Here is a 13,797-nt window from a genome sequence, read left to right on the forward strand (position 1 = left end):
TCTCCCTACCTGTGCCTTGCAGGCGTGGGATTTCTCTCCCCACCGGGCTCAGAAACACCCGCACCCCCATCCCGGTGAACTACCCACTGCCGCAGGCCGCCTCCCTTAGTCCTCAGCGACCCGGCCGCACCGACTCTCTCCTCTGAGAAGACGCCGCTGCTTCTGCCCGACGCGCCCCAGCTTCACCGGGAAAACCTGCCCTCACCGCCCCGGACGCGCCGCCTCCCGCCGGGCCTCCCCACGACCCCGCTCACCGGCCAGCGCCCCGCTCCGCCAGCCCCTCGTCAGCGCCGCTTCCGGCCTCCCCGGGCCACTTCCTCCGCCCGCCCCGCCTGCGGGCGGGGCCGCCGCGCCTCCGCCGAGCCCTGACGGCCTGGCCGGGCTAGCGCCGGTCCGCCCCGCCGCCCGGCCCGCCTCGGAGCGGGGTGCCGCGGTGCTCCTTGCTTCTCTGTTTACGCTGTGGCTGGTGCCGCCAGTGGAGCCATTACAGATCCCTTACTTGCCAGCGGGGCAGCCCTTGCCATAGACGTAACCTTTAGTTGCTTGGTTATCGTATTTTATTTTTAATATACAACAAATAAACTTGGTACCCCAACTCCTCCATTTCGTTGCTCTCACGCCGATTGTGTATATCCTAAATTAAACCTCACAGTGCTACTACCATCTTCTAAAGCTTGCATCTCTTTTCCTATCATCCCATTTTACATATCACCAGCAGCCATCAGAATAAAGCTGAGTGTGAACCTGCCACCGGCCAGTTTTGCGTAACATTCCGTTTTATTTCTCAGCTTTCATGATGCTGCTTCGGGGGGGTTTGAGTGGGGTTTTTTCATCTTTTTTTTGTTTTGTTTTCAGGGATTTTTTTTTTTTTGGCTGGGGGTTTTTTGGGTTTGTTTTGTTTTGTTTTGTTTGTTTAGTTTGGTTTGCGGGTTTTTGTTAGTTGTTTTTTTGGTTTGGTTTTGGCTGGGGGCTGGGGGTGGTTTTTTTGTTTGGGTTTGGTTTGGTGTCGTTTAGTTTTAGGGGATTGTTTTTCAGAAGGGTGTTTGGGGTTTTCTTAACCCAGGTAGCTGCACTCAAATTCAAGCCAATACTGGTTTGTTTTTCAAGTAATGTTTTACAGTGCAGCATATCAAAAGTTTTGCCAAAGTCCATATATATATATATATTACGTTTAAGGTATTCACTAATTTTGTATATTTAATCAAAAGAAAGTAATCAGATGTATTTCTATGTGATTTTTTTCTCTATGCTGCTAATTGCTCACAGATCTCGTATCCTTTGTATTTTTACTTTTTCCCTTCATTTCTGTTTATTCCATCATGTTGCCAAGAACAGAAGTTACTCTGAAAGGGTGATATTTGCCAAGATCACTGCCTCCTCCATGCTCCCACTGCACAAGACTGGCACTGTGTTTGCTCTTCCTCAGTCCTCTGGCACCCTCCCTAGTTTGTCAAGATATTCAAAAATAACTGAATCCTTGAGTTTGCCATTGATTCTTACACCTCAATAGGACAAGCTTCATTTAGCTTTGCTGAGCTTTCTTCATGCTGTTTATCTAACCAGTCCTTTATGTCAGTCTGAGCTGTCATGTTAACATTTTCATTTCCTTGTAGTTCTCTATTATTTCCTTGGAAATGAAATATTAAAAGAAGAAAAGCAGTCATTAGGTAGATATTTTTTATCCCATTTCCAATAGCTGACTTGATTAAAGTTACTTTATGTGCACCAATTTGCCTGTAAAATTCCATCCTTTTGTCTTTTTAACCCTTTCTGGGGCAGTAACTCACCTTACTTGCTAGCAGCATTTTGTTTTCCCTGCCAGTTTCCTATTTCCAATACAGGGGTTTTCTTTTTACTCTCAGATCTGAGAGCAAATCCCTCCTAAAATCTAATCCTGTTTCACCGCTGCAATCCTTTTTCATGCTTCAGGATATAGAACAGCTACAAAATGTCTGGGTTAGAGAAAAACTCCCCTGATGGGAAGGTTATTCTGTAAACATCCACTTCAGAGCTTCTTACCCCTTCATTTGAAGCACGCTATACTGGCTGCCGTTCCAGGCAGGATAACAAACCAGACAAACAATTGTGTACAAGAAATCCTGTATTCAGATGTCCTGGGGAGATGGCAGCAGGTGCCCACTCTAATTTCTCTTATTTTCCCCTCATTTCCCAACTAGTTCTCTGCCATTTCTGTAGGTCGACAAAATGTTTTGCAACTGGTATAAGTTGTACTTCACCTGTCCATTATTTTTTCCCACATTCAACACTCAAACCCAAATTTCTGCAGATGTTGTCAGCATTTGGCCTGAGTAAAGACAACATACTGGAACACAGGGTCAGTTTTCTGTGAGAGAGGGCAAAAGTAAGAAACAGGATGAAAGTGCTCTTGCAATTGCAGGAGTCCCAAGAACTAAAAGGGTGCCACAAAGGAGCTCTGATGCCTATGGGGAAAAATCAGAAAATTTGGAACAGGAATTCAAGAAATATAATGAGGCAGTTGGGATAATCTGGTTTTGAGCAGTTTATGGTATTTCTGTCCAGTCTTACAAGGTTCACCCTGACATGAGTCAGCAACAGTAAATTTTAAATCCTTGCCTGCATTCAACTTCATCTCACATCCCTGGCGAATTGTTTACTCTCTGTGCACTTTGTAGGTTGCCTGAATGGGAGCTGGCCCAACTTCTCAGCACTAGTTTTGCTCATTAAATGCTCCAGGGATAAGAAATTTTCAGCACTCCTATCCCAGATGGATTGTTATCCATCACTGGGCTTTTTAAGGATGGGGTTTTTTTCCTGCCCAGAGGCTGTGGTCACCTGTGCTGAATTGCTGCTGGGCCTGGAGGCAGGAGAGAGTGTGTTAGTGGTGAGGGACATTTCTGAGGCAAGCAGGAGAGGAAGCTTGGCTGGATGCTCTCAGATTGTCGTGGCAGTGCCTTGGCCCAGCTCCCTCCCAGGTGGCCAGCGGGAGCCATACAGCCCAGTAGGATGGGGAGAGCAGTAGGGTCATTGCTCTACCCCAGCAAATGCTCTGCCTAGTCCCATGGCACTTCTCAGCGAAATCTTTCAGGGGTTAAAAGGAAAAAGAGAGACAGAAAGGGTACAAGAGACAAAGGGAGGAATAAAGTCAAAAAATGTGCCGTGAAGCTTCTTGCAGCAAAATGCGGAGAAAGTCATTTCCAACTTCTTTCATCTCAGAGATGAAGCCACTAAATAAAAGGGCAGCACAGAACACAAGGGCTTTTAATCTGTCTCATCTCCTTCATAATAACTGCAAATTTTCCCTGGGCTCCTGGGAGTGAGCCTCTTTCCTCTGTCTTTGCCTTATCTCCCCCCTCCATATTTCACAGCCGGCTCGGCTCCCCTCACTCGGCTGCCCCCGGCCTAGTCTCCGAGAGGCCTGTGGGAGCCACGAGCTCCCAGGGCCTCATTGTTCCCGGCTTGGGAGGAAGCTCAGGGAGGGAATTGAAGGCAAGTCAAAGGGAAACGGCATCATCGCTGCTTCATTAATGGGAACCTTTCAGCAGAAAACATATCAGAGCGAGGTCTTTTCAGAGGCAGTAATTAGCAATTTGGAGCCTTCCCCCCTCAGGAGATGCAGCTGCGATCTAACAAGTGGGAGCAGTGCTCGCCTCCTTTTACGCTTCATATTTATTGTTTTTCATTTTCTCCATCTTCCTTCCATTGTCCAGCCTCCTCCTCATGGCCAGATAAGGGCCCTTTATTAATCACTCTCTTTTAATTCTTCATTAATGATAATAACTTTCTCTGGTGTGCGAAGAGGAGTTAATCTTTCCTGGGTATTGAGAAAGGACAGGGCTGAAAGGGAGGGAGGGAGAGAGGGAGGGAGAAGTGCACGGTGGACAAGGCTGTACTGCCACGCTTCCCTCCCACCCCAACACCCGGAAGGAGTTTCTGAAGACTTTGGCTGTCAGGTTGCATGTTGCCCACTGGACAATCTTGGGCTGACAGTTTGGTCCGGCTGTGTGGGTGTGGTGGGATGTACCGTCTCTGAGAGATCCAGTCCTTACCAGAAATAGGTGTACATTGGCCAGAGGGAGAGACCTTCTCTGTGCATCTTTGCCAAACACTCACCAGCATCTTGGTGTGACTAACTGGTTTTGTCTACTTGTCTTGGAAGAACGCTCCCCCAGATGCCTTCAAAGCCCCGTTTCCCAAGTCCAAGCTTAAACAGCACCTGAAAGTGACAGAAATGGCATCTGGGAGGCTCTGCACATGTCAAGACCCTCCTAGGAACTTCTCCCTGTGATCTGGTACAATCTATCTTGGATTGCTCCCATCTGGAGGTGCCAGTCCCCCAACACGGACATTTGTGTGAGGTGACCAGTGCCAGGTTGGCTCAGCATGGACAGCCCAGTGACAAAAACTGGGTGAAAATGGCAAGGAGGGGGAGGAGGCTGTTGTGGAGGCTCTGGCTAGGTGTGTGAGGCAACAATCAGTGAACACCAGCCCCAAGAACATAGCTAGGGAGGACAATCCAAACACATTTACAGAGCTCAGCTTCTTTTCCTGGTGTTTTGTACCACTGGATTCATACAAAACCCTGCTAGTAAAGGCCATGCAACTGATCTAGTGATAGCTTTCATGGTAGCCCTTTTTGAGTAACTGGGCATGCCACTATCAGTTAAGAATATTTTAGTACTACCAAATATGATGGAAAAAGGGAAGAATTCTACTATCACCAGGATAGGTGGCTCCACAACCTCACTGAGGATTATCAGTTTGGCAATAGTGAGAAATGCTGAGGGAAGGGAGCAAATAACACGCGGAGAACCCAGGAACTTCAATGCAGAAGCTCAAGCAAATCAGTCAATTGCAGAGACAGCTCTGTGTCCTTCCCTTACAGAGTAGGTCCTATCCGAGCTTCACATTCCCATGTCATTCCATGGGTGTTGCCAAAGAAGCCAGTAACAGTCCAAATTAGTGACTACCATGGGCCTGGAAAAATGAGACACCACATGCTCCTGTGACAGAGGTTACCCCAACACCACCAATATCACCGTGTGCCGATCTGAGGCAGTTGTTTGGCAGCACTAGGAATGGGTGGAGAAACCAAGCTGCTGAGGGAGTCAGGGCAGGAGTGGAGAGAGACAGAAGAAAAAAAACCAAAAGAAATCTGATATTTTCACTTTTTTGGTGTCATTTGCAGGGTAAATATCCAGTCTGCATTCTTTTACAGACCATGGCAGTAAATACTTTTTCTCTACAGTCAAAGCTCTTGCTTTTGGCCCAACATCAGGACTCTTGCCAGAAGCTGTTGGACAGACAGGGTCAGTTTATTTCTGGTTACTGGTCTACAAGCATCAGGTGGTGTTTCCCTAATATGCTCTGGTTCCCAAGTGTCTTTGAGGGTACAGTGAAACTCAGGCCTACATTTATGTAATCTGCTGCCAGCATCTTTGGTATCCATTTAATGTGGACTTTAAGGATTCCTGATCATCCCAATGATTAGGGATGACCTGTATTTCAACATCCTGTGACAGGCCTGCACTTAATTTCCAGTGTCCCTCATACACTACACAGGGATGTCTGAAAGAACTTTCTAGCTATGAACATGAAGTAATACAGAAAGTGGGGCTGGCTTGTCTGTAAAAGGTGTATTTTAATCTTGCAGTGAGTCAGCCTAGTCCCATTAAATGTGGTCTGGATTTTAGGTTTTATTGTTTTCCCACAGCACCTCTACATGAGGCCAAAAGAGTCTGCTTGCACCCGGCAAAAGAAAGAGGCCTTCACACTGTACAGCAACAAATTGGTTTTGTATTTTAAAACATGTATCTTTTCTTCAAACTCACTGAATCAGATCTTCTCTGGTCTAACACTGCTCCGCAGTACTGGAAGGCCAGTAGGGTCTACCAAATCCTCCTCCACCCTTTCTGCCCCAGTAGATGCTCTAGACCTTCTGGGACTGGTGCCTGCCTTCACACATGTGGCACTGGATGGACAAAGTCTGCATGGTGAAGACAGAGTGAGCTGAAGTGAGGGGAGCCAGACGGTTTGTGGGACCTGGTGTGTATGAACCCTCCTTCCAGTATAGTGTGCTGAGCACTGAATAGCAACGCAGATCCTACCTCAGTGAGGATTCATGGGGACTCCATCACTGCCAGCAGTTGTCTGAGCAATTACCATGTGCAGGAGACAGTGTTGGGACTTGGGACAAGGTGCCACTCCTGCTGATACGGCCAAGTCAAACTCCTGATTGCTGTGAAGAGTACACTAAATATAGGTGTGAGGCAACATAAAACAAACGTGATTATTACTGTGACAGGTGAGAGACAAGGTGTCACAGATGCAGAGTTCCCCCAGAAAGAAATTAATAAAATGAAATCAGCTTTACTTGGATTCTTCCATTGAAAGGACAGCAAGAAGGATGTTAATGCTGTAACTTGAAAGCAAGAACTAAATAAAAAGAGAAACAGAGGGCAAGCAAGGCAGGAAGAAGGACCACTAAATAAATTACAGGATTCCCCTTAATCATGCAACAGAAAATCTGGTCATGAAGCTACTCATCTCTTATCTAGCATGTTTTATTTTATAATTTTGCTTTATTTGCCAGTTGATGAAGGACTTCTGTAGGACTGGAATGATCTGGGTTCTTACTGGAGTGCCTGTCTACCTGTTATTGCTGGTGTAAAAACAGTGACCTCAGAGACACCCAGAGGGGCACATAGCAGTCTACCAGCCAGCCGCAGGGACCTGACTAAATCCTCTGAGGATGCTTTGATGTTCAGAAAAGAAGTACATTTGCCATGGCAGCAGAGAGCAGGCGGTGGTACCAGTGATGTTGGTGAGGGCTGGAGCACTGTGGATGTTAATGTGGTTGGGCAGGAACTGAGTGCTAGCTTGCCCTCAGGAAGAACAAGCAGTGTGTCAAAATCTATAGGCCACAAAGCAACCCAGCACAGCCAGGTGTGGGGATCACCTACAAGGACAGGTAAAGCCTTGAGGAGGCTGGAATTATGTCTTTTGCAGTTATAATGATTCCAGGTTTCGCTTCCTGAAAGTACTCTATGGCCTCTCTTGTTCGTTCCTCTCCTGTTGACCTTGAGTCTTGCTATAATCTGCCTGTTCATTGCAGTGAGATCAACTGGTACAAAGAGCAGCAGGTCTTATATAGAGCTGCAGGACGTGCCACAAGTCTGCATGAAGTGGGCAGGCAGGGGTTGCCAGAAGGGCTTATTGAGTGCATTGTCATTCCTTATTTGAGGGGAAGGAGAAGGTGCTCTGCTCGATGGGTGTGTGAACTGGGCTGGGTGTTTCAGCCAGGAGCACACTTGTTGGCTGGCATCTGTAGGTTGGGCTGGGTCAGATGGCTTTTTTTAAACATGGAGCTATTTTACATATGGGATTCATCAATGTGTAGCTTTAGAAAGCAGCCAAGAAGACAGCATTTTCTGAGTCATGTGCAACAGCAACTAGATCCCTGGCCCAGGCTGTACTTAACCTCTCCCTGCCCTCCAGACTAGCCTGCAGCTGGTCTCGAGGGCAGGGAGAGGTTAAGTACATAGGGAGATAGGACTCGACTACCTTATCTCTATGTACTTGTTCATTCCTCTACCACTGCTTTTTTTTAGCACAGTGTATTTGTATTTGTTGACTCCTTGCCTCTTGTTGCTCAAAACCCAAGTAGAACTGCTGCATGCCCCTGCCCCTCGAGAAGATCCTATTTGCTGTCTTTCCTGGCTTTTGCCTGCTGCATGCTGTGGCCTTCGACAGCCATTCCCAGCACTGCACCCAGGCACCCCCTTCTCCTACCTCATACTGTGGCTGGGGGAGCCTGGGGTGCTGACATTGCCAAGCCTTTTGGAGGGTTGAGAGCACTTTGTGGTAAGGAAGAACGCAGCAGCATGGATCTGTGGGGAGGGGGAGGGGAGCAGTCCTGACAATCCCCTTCGAATTATAAACATATCCTCTTTAAATACATTTCTAAGGATAACATTTGTATTACTGTGTCCTGTGGCTGCTGATAGGGCCCTGCTTATCGCCTCGGTCTCTCCTCCTTTCTCTGCGCTCTGCTGGGAAAGGTCCCTATCTGGAGCCGAGCTGGCAATCCTCCGCCAAGCAATTGTTTCAGTCCAGGGGAAAAATTAATTTCTGCCTATCGTTAATTGAGAGAATTGTGTGGAGAACTGGAAGGGGGGCTGATGAGGGGAGTGGGGGATGGAGTGGGGAAGAGAGAGATCGTGTTATTAACAGTGTCCCTTTCATAACCAAATACCCTGATTTCCATCAGTGAGATGAGAGGCTCATTACAGCAAGAAGGTGATTAGAGAACTTGGAGAAGCTATCAGGCTAAGCAGGAGAGTGGCAGGGAATTCGGGAGGGACTCCCAGCAGAAGGGCAGCTGCACCAACCAACCATCCCCTTTCGCCCTCCCTGCCATCTCCTCCACCCCTCTTCTCCATGTCAGCCCCAGTGACCCCATACTCACATCTGAGGAAAAAGCAATGGAGAAGTTCCACAGATCAGCAGTTTTAGTGGCTGAAGAGACGCTTTATGTGGTGGCAGAGCCTGCACACTCTAAACAAAAGCCCAATGGAACTGTTCAGCTCCTAAAGGCCCAGCTGACAGCTCGTCTTAAATGCCTTTCCCTGATGGCTAAAGAAGATGCACAAGCGTTGGCCTCCCTCCCAGCTAGATGAGGAGGTCATGCATGGCTATTCAGAGTCTCTCATTAGCTGATCCCTCAACAGGTGGCTAAAAACTAAGACCTCTGACCGAATCACTCACAGAAATGGTGTACAAGGGGAGGAAAACTACCCCAGACCATACTGTGATCCAGCTTTTGCACCACTCTTCTGTGTCTCCTGAGATATTTCTTCTATTTTAGAGGTATCACTGCTGTGGTACAGCCAGCCCACCAGCCCCCAAGCCATCTCATGTACCATGTTTATGTCTTCATGAATTTTCTGTCCTTCAGCTCACAATCGCTCCCCTGACAAATAGCTACAGAATCCCCTTGATTCCTGACATTGCTAGAAATAACTTTCTCCCTCTTTGTGAAGGTAAGCAGCCTTGAAAATTCATCCAGCCCCCACATAAACACTAGGGGATGAGACTAGGATAAAAAGGTGAACTCCTACCTTGCATGTGAACGATTCTATGAAAAAACCCATCACTTTAATTTTCATTCATTTTTGAATATAAAACTTTGGTATTCCGGACAAATTTTGAGTGGACAGGAAGATAATAATGTTTCTGCTAAATTAGAGTAACATAACCTATTACTCCCATAGCTAATACTAGTTAATGCTTTAGTTAGTATGATTTTTTTGATTGTTAGTCTATTGCTGATAACGTACTTGAGACTGTCAAAAATCTGGTTTTGAGATGACAAAGGGGTCTTTGGCAAGGTCCATATTGGAGAGAAAATCTGCAACAGAGAATTCAAAGTGTCAACTGAGCAGCTGCAGATTGAAAAAAACTATGGGGTCTGAACTGTCCTCTTCCTTTGACAAAAGCCATTCCTCTAGGTTCAAGATGAGGGGCAGATTGTCCCCCTCTATAGGCTGCAGGAAACTCAATCCAGCATAAGACTCACAATAAATTGATGTAAAACCAGAAATATTTCTCACCTAGATCATACAAGAGACCGTGAAGGCAGACAGAAGTGCTCACTGTCACAGTGTATAAAGTTCTGCATACAGTAGCACAAATAATCTCTCCCAACTCCCAAACCAGGTAGATCTCCTACCCCTACTTAGCTTAATCCCTTCTATGCATGACCATGTGTTGAGTTCTAGTAATCTCCAGCTCCTCAGGGCAATCCAGACAGAAGCAGAGAGAAGCAGACCCTCCACATATGGCAAGGCCTCCTGTTTAGCATCAAGTTTCATTGCTGACAAATAGAGGACATGTCCAGGAATATATGGTCACATAGAAAGTTAGCTGGAGGGCATGGTGGTCACCAAGATCCATTCGGTCCTTAGCAAGTTCTCTTCATGCACTTATTCCCGTGAGAAAATTGTTGTCAATGAGCAAATCATTAACAAACAGCTAAGAGTAGGTTCAGAACCAGAGTTAGAAATATTTGAAGCCAGAATCATTTATGAAAGCCTGTATATTTAGCCTTTTTTAACAAAGTGTACATTTCTTGCTGTTTTCTCGTGCAAATCACTGGTAAAATGGAAATGGAGAAGAATATTTGTCATATATAGCTTGTGCGTTGAAATTCTGGGTTACTCATGTTGTCTTCTTCTAATGATGTTGAAGGCTTAGCCTAAAATTTCTAGTATCACCAGTCAACTAATTCATACAGAATCTTCCTCTTTATTAAGAGGTAGCTCTGGACTGGTAAAATTGATAATAAGGCCAACATAGTCTTCATGCCAGCCCCTCAGCTAATCTGACCTCTGGCCAGAGGGTTTCTGGAGACAAACTACAACAGTAGAATAGGCAGTCTGACCCAGGGGCTAAGCACTCAGTCCTGGCAGTTGAACCGAAATGCCCCCTCACCAAGCCTTAAACAGCTGAGGCTCCATTGAGATTGCTATAAATTGGTAGCCTCCAGCTTTGGATACCCAGTCTGAGCTATCATTTTGCACTCACATTGCCCAGGTTTCATTCAAGCGGGTAAGCCTAGGCCTTGCATCTCAAACAAAGAATGATCAGGTATTTGAAAAACCATCTGCTACTGACTGTTTTCTTCCTTAGACAGTATTCTGTCACCATCTTTGCAAGGCTTCAGCAGTGAGGTCTGAGGAAGAGCTTGTATGGCTGCTTCTCATCCCTCCGTCTCTGTCTCTCTGTCTGTCTCTCTCCCTCTGTAGCCCATCAGAAAATAGAGAAGGGGAGAGATTGCATGGTTAGCCTCCAGCTAAATCCATCCCAACTGAAAGCTGTGCACTGTCAATTCAGTGACTAGAGTCAGCTTTAAAGAAGAGAGTATGACTGAATGCCACCAAAGCATTTGGAAATATTTCAGCAAGTAAGAAGAAAGCTCCCTGCCTCCCACACAGCTAGTCCTCTGAAACCCTTCCTGGCGCTCACACTGCTTGGGGACTGCTGGGTGATGTAGAAGCCCCAACAGTGGTTAGGTGAGTCCTTGGAGAGAAGGCGATGAGGGTGGTAGTACTGAAAATGAGTTCATAGGGAAACTCCATGCTCTGATGATCTCTGCTATCCCAGGAAATCCCAGAGAAGGGCAAAGTGGGACAGACCCTATTCTGACATTGGGAACATGCACTTTCCAGCATATTTCTTCCAGTTTGGCCCAGAGAAAGAAATGAGATTAGCCACAGTTATGGAGTGAAAGAAAGACAACCATACAAAGAGGGACAGATAAGCAAGCAGAGAATGTGAGAGAATTTCAGGAAGAAGAGTTTGAAAAACAGATATGTGATTACAAAGGGAGAAGAGTAAGGGTGAATTAGACAGAGAGAGATGGAGGCATGGACTGCGTTTGGAGGAAAGAGCATAAGGGGAGAAAGGAGGGGGCAAAGTCTGAGGCACTCAACGAGTTCAGAACAATCTCTATTCTCTACAGCACTTTCTGTTTAAAAAAATAAAAAAGGAATGATGGAGAAGGGGAGAGAGTCAGACAAGTTTAATGATGTGTGTTCAAAGCTCAGATTGGAAAAATGACAGAGAAAAGCAGCCTGTTTCGGCTCTAATAAATTGTTCTTTGCTGTAAGAGATGCCTGTCGCAGCATTAATACAGGGCCCTAATACACGGGTCAGGGTTAAGTAATTTTCTCCGGCAACTTAAGCGAATAATGAAGCTGGCAGCGGCTAGTGGCGCAGTGGGAGAGATGGCCCGGGCCGCCGGCACTTTGTCTTCATTTATTATGCCAGCTCTCATGATTTGGGTACTGGCTGCAGCAACGGGAAGCCTCCGCCGAGGAGATATCGCTTCATTTCGGCAAGGTAATGAAAGCTGGGATGGGGGGAGGATAAACCAATTTGCTGGCTGACATGGGAAGGAGTGATTTGCAGACCTGGGTAGGGGAGGGGGGTGACCAAGCAAGAGGAAGCACAAGGCTAAACCAAGGGGGTGCTCAAGGCCCTTCCTTAGATAATGGCACCATGTGTTCATGGGGAGGGCAATGGAGCAGGACCAAGCAGGAGGGGATAGTGGAGCTGGAATGCACCAAAAGTCAGGACCTGAGAGTGTGGGGAGTAGAGAAGAGCCACTAGGAGGAACAGTGGGTGCAGAAGAGACTGATGAAGGAGGAAGGAGCAGGCACAGGTCCAAGGGCTGATGGAAGTGGTTGGTGAAATAAAGTAGAAGTTCATGTAATGGTGGGATGATGAAAGAAAAGCAGAGAGCAGACATATGGGGGGAGGCAGGAGCAAGAAGCAGAGTGAAAGGGAGAGCAAGAAATGTTGTTCTGTCACTGTGGAAAAGGGAAACCCTCACAAGCAACTTGTCTAAGGTATAGATACTCAGGAAATGCAGTACTGGAGCTCACTGAAGTCTCTCCCCACTGAGCCCATCAATCTTCTCATGAGGAAAAAACTTCAGATGAAGTCTAAGGCAACCCTGCAGCGACATCTGCCCAAGAAGAGAGAAATTCGCTCTCTTGCACTGCATCCCCACCCCATGGGCATAGGAAATCCATCTCCAAGTGTACTTCCTCAAAGCAGATTAGCAACAATTTTGTGGCTTAACTCCCAAAACGTGTCACTCTGACCAGCCTGGGCATACTGTTTGCATGCTCACAGTTCCCTCTGATTACCCCTGCATTGCCATCTGCACTTTTGAACATGAGAGGGTATATCCCTAGCAGCTAGGCTGGCATCTTAGTCCCTGCTTTAAAATACATGGATCACTCAGAGAATATCCCTACGTCCTTCAAAATCCATGCTCCCCACTCCCAAAACATTGAAGGGAAAGGAGGCATCAGAACTCTGGCAGAGTCAAATCTGGAACTCTTACACTTTCCTTCCCTCCCCCTCTTCTCGATGTGGGTTAAGGATTTCCAATAAGGACCAAGTGTTGAAGGCTTAACACTGCAGTCTCTGGAGAAGCAGGCCAATTTCACACTAATCTTCCCCATGAAGGGAGAGAGCATCGGAAGCAAGAATTACATCAAAGAGAAGTTAATGCTGAGAAGCAGACGACAAAAAGGAGCTGCTTTCAGTTTCAAATGAATACACACAGCTGGATTAAGAGATCAGGCAGCTCAAAGCCTGTATCACAAGCTTTGGTACCCGGGATTTAGCCAGCAGGGAAGAGTTCTGATCTGGGCACTCTTTTGAAAGGAGAGGAGAGTCTTTATGGAGCACTGCAGGTATTTGAGAAGAGCTGGGAAGAAGACAAGAAGGCTGATCTCTTGTTCTGGCCTCTGTTGACCTCTTCTAACAGATATCATGTCAGACTCAGGTAATGAGGTTTGCACAGCCTACATAGTTCCTGAAGCATTTTGGTTAGTGAACAGTTACCCCATCATCTCCTCCTGCCCTGCAAAGCCCTCCTTCCCTCTTTGGTCTGGGGCATTGCAGGTTTGCATGGGGAATAGCCCTCCAGCTGCTGAAATGCAAGCAGTCCTTTCCCGCATAGCAAGAGGTGTGTTCAGCTTCAAATTCAACTCACAAAGGCAGCTAAGCTCCCTGTAATATAAAACACACCTTCCAGAGGACAGGAAAGCAGAGGGTGATTGCAGTAATGTGTCTGTTGTCCCATTTTAAGTGGTGCCAAAGTGAGTCCCAGCACACTCCCCCCGCGGGAGCCTGACAGGTGTAAATCCTGCGATGAATGAAGGCACTGAGCCCTATAAAGCTGGTGTCTCTCCACGCATCTCCGCTCTGATTGACTCGTCAGCTCTCTAAGGCTGACTCTAT

General features: G+C 46.8%; 1 protein-coding gene across 4 annotated transcripts in view; it reads right to left on the reverse strand.

Annotated features, from left to right (window-relative positions):
- GPATCH2L (G-patch domain containing 2 like) overlaps positions 1-322 on the reverse strand; it is a 46,235-nt gene extending 45,913 nt beyond the window's left edge. For 2 of the 4 annotated variants that reach the window (XM_032113331.1, XM_032113326.1), the window contains exon 1: positions 10-235. The gene's annotated coding sequence lies outside the window, so the exon portion shown is untranslated. The other 2 variants (XM_032113327.1, XM_032113330.1) reach the window with 2 other exon arrangements.
- Positions 323-13,797: the final 13,475 nt, after the last annotated feature.

This window comes from Corvus moneduloides, chromosome 6, assembly GCF_009650955.1.
Source record: "Corvus moneduloides isolate bCorMon1 chromosome 6, bCorMon1.pri, whole genome shotgun sequence".
Taxonomy (NCBI): domain Eukaryota; kingdom Metazoa; phylum Chordata; class Aves; order Passeriformes; family Corvidae; genus Corvus; species Corvus moneduloides.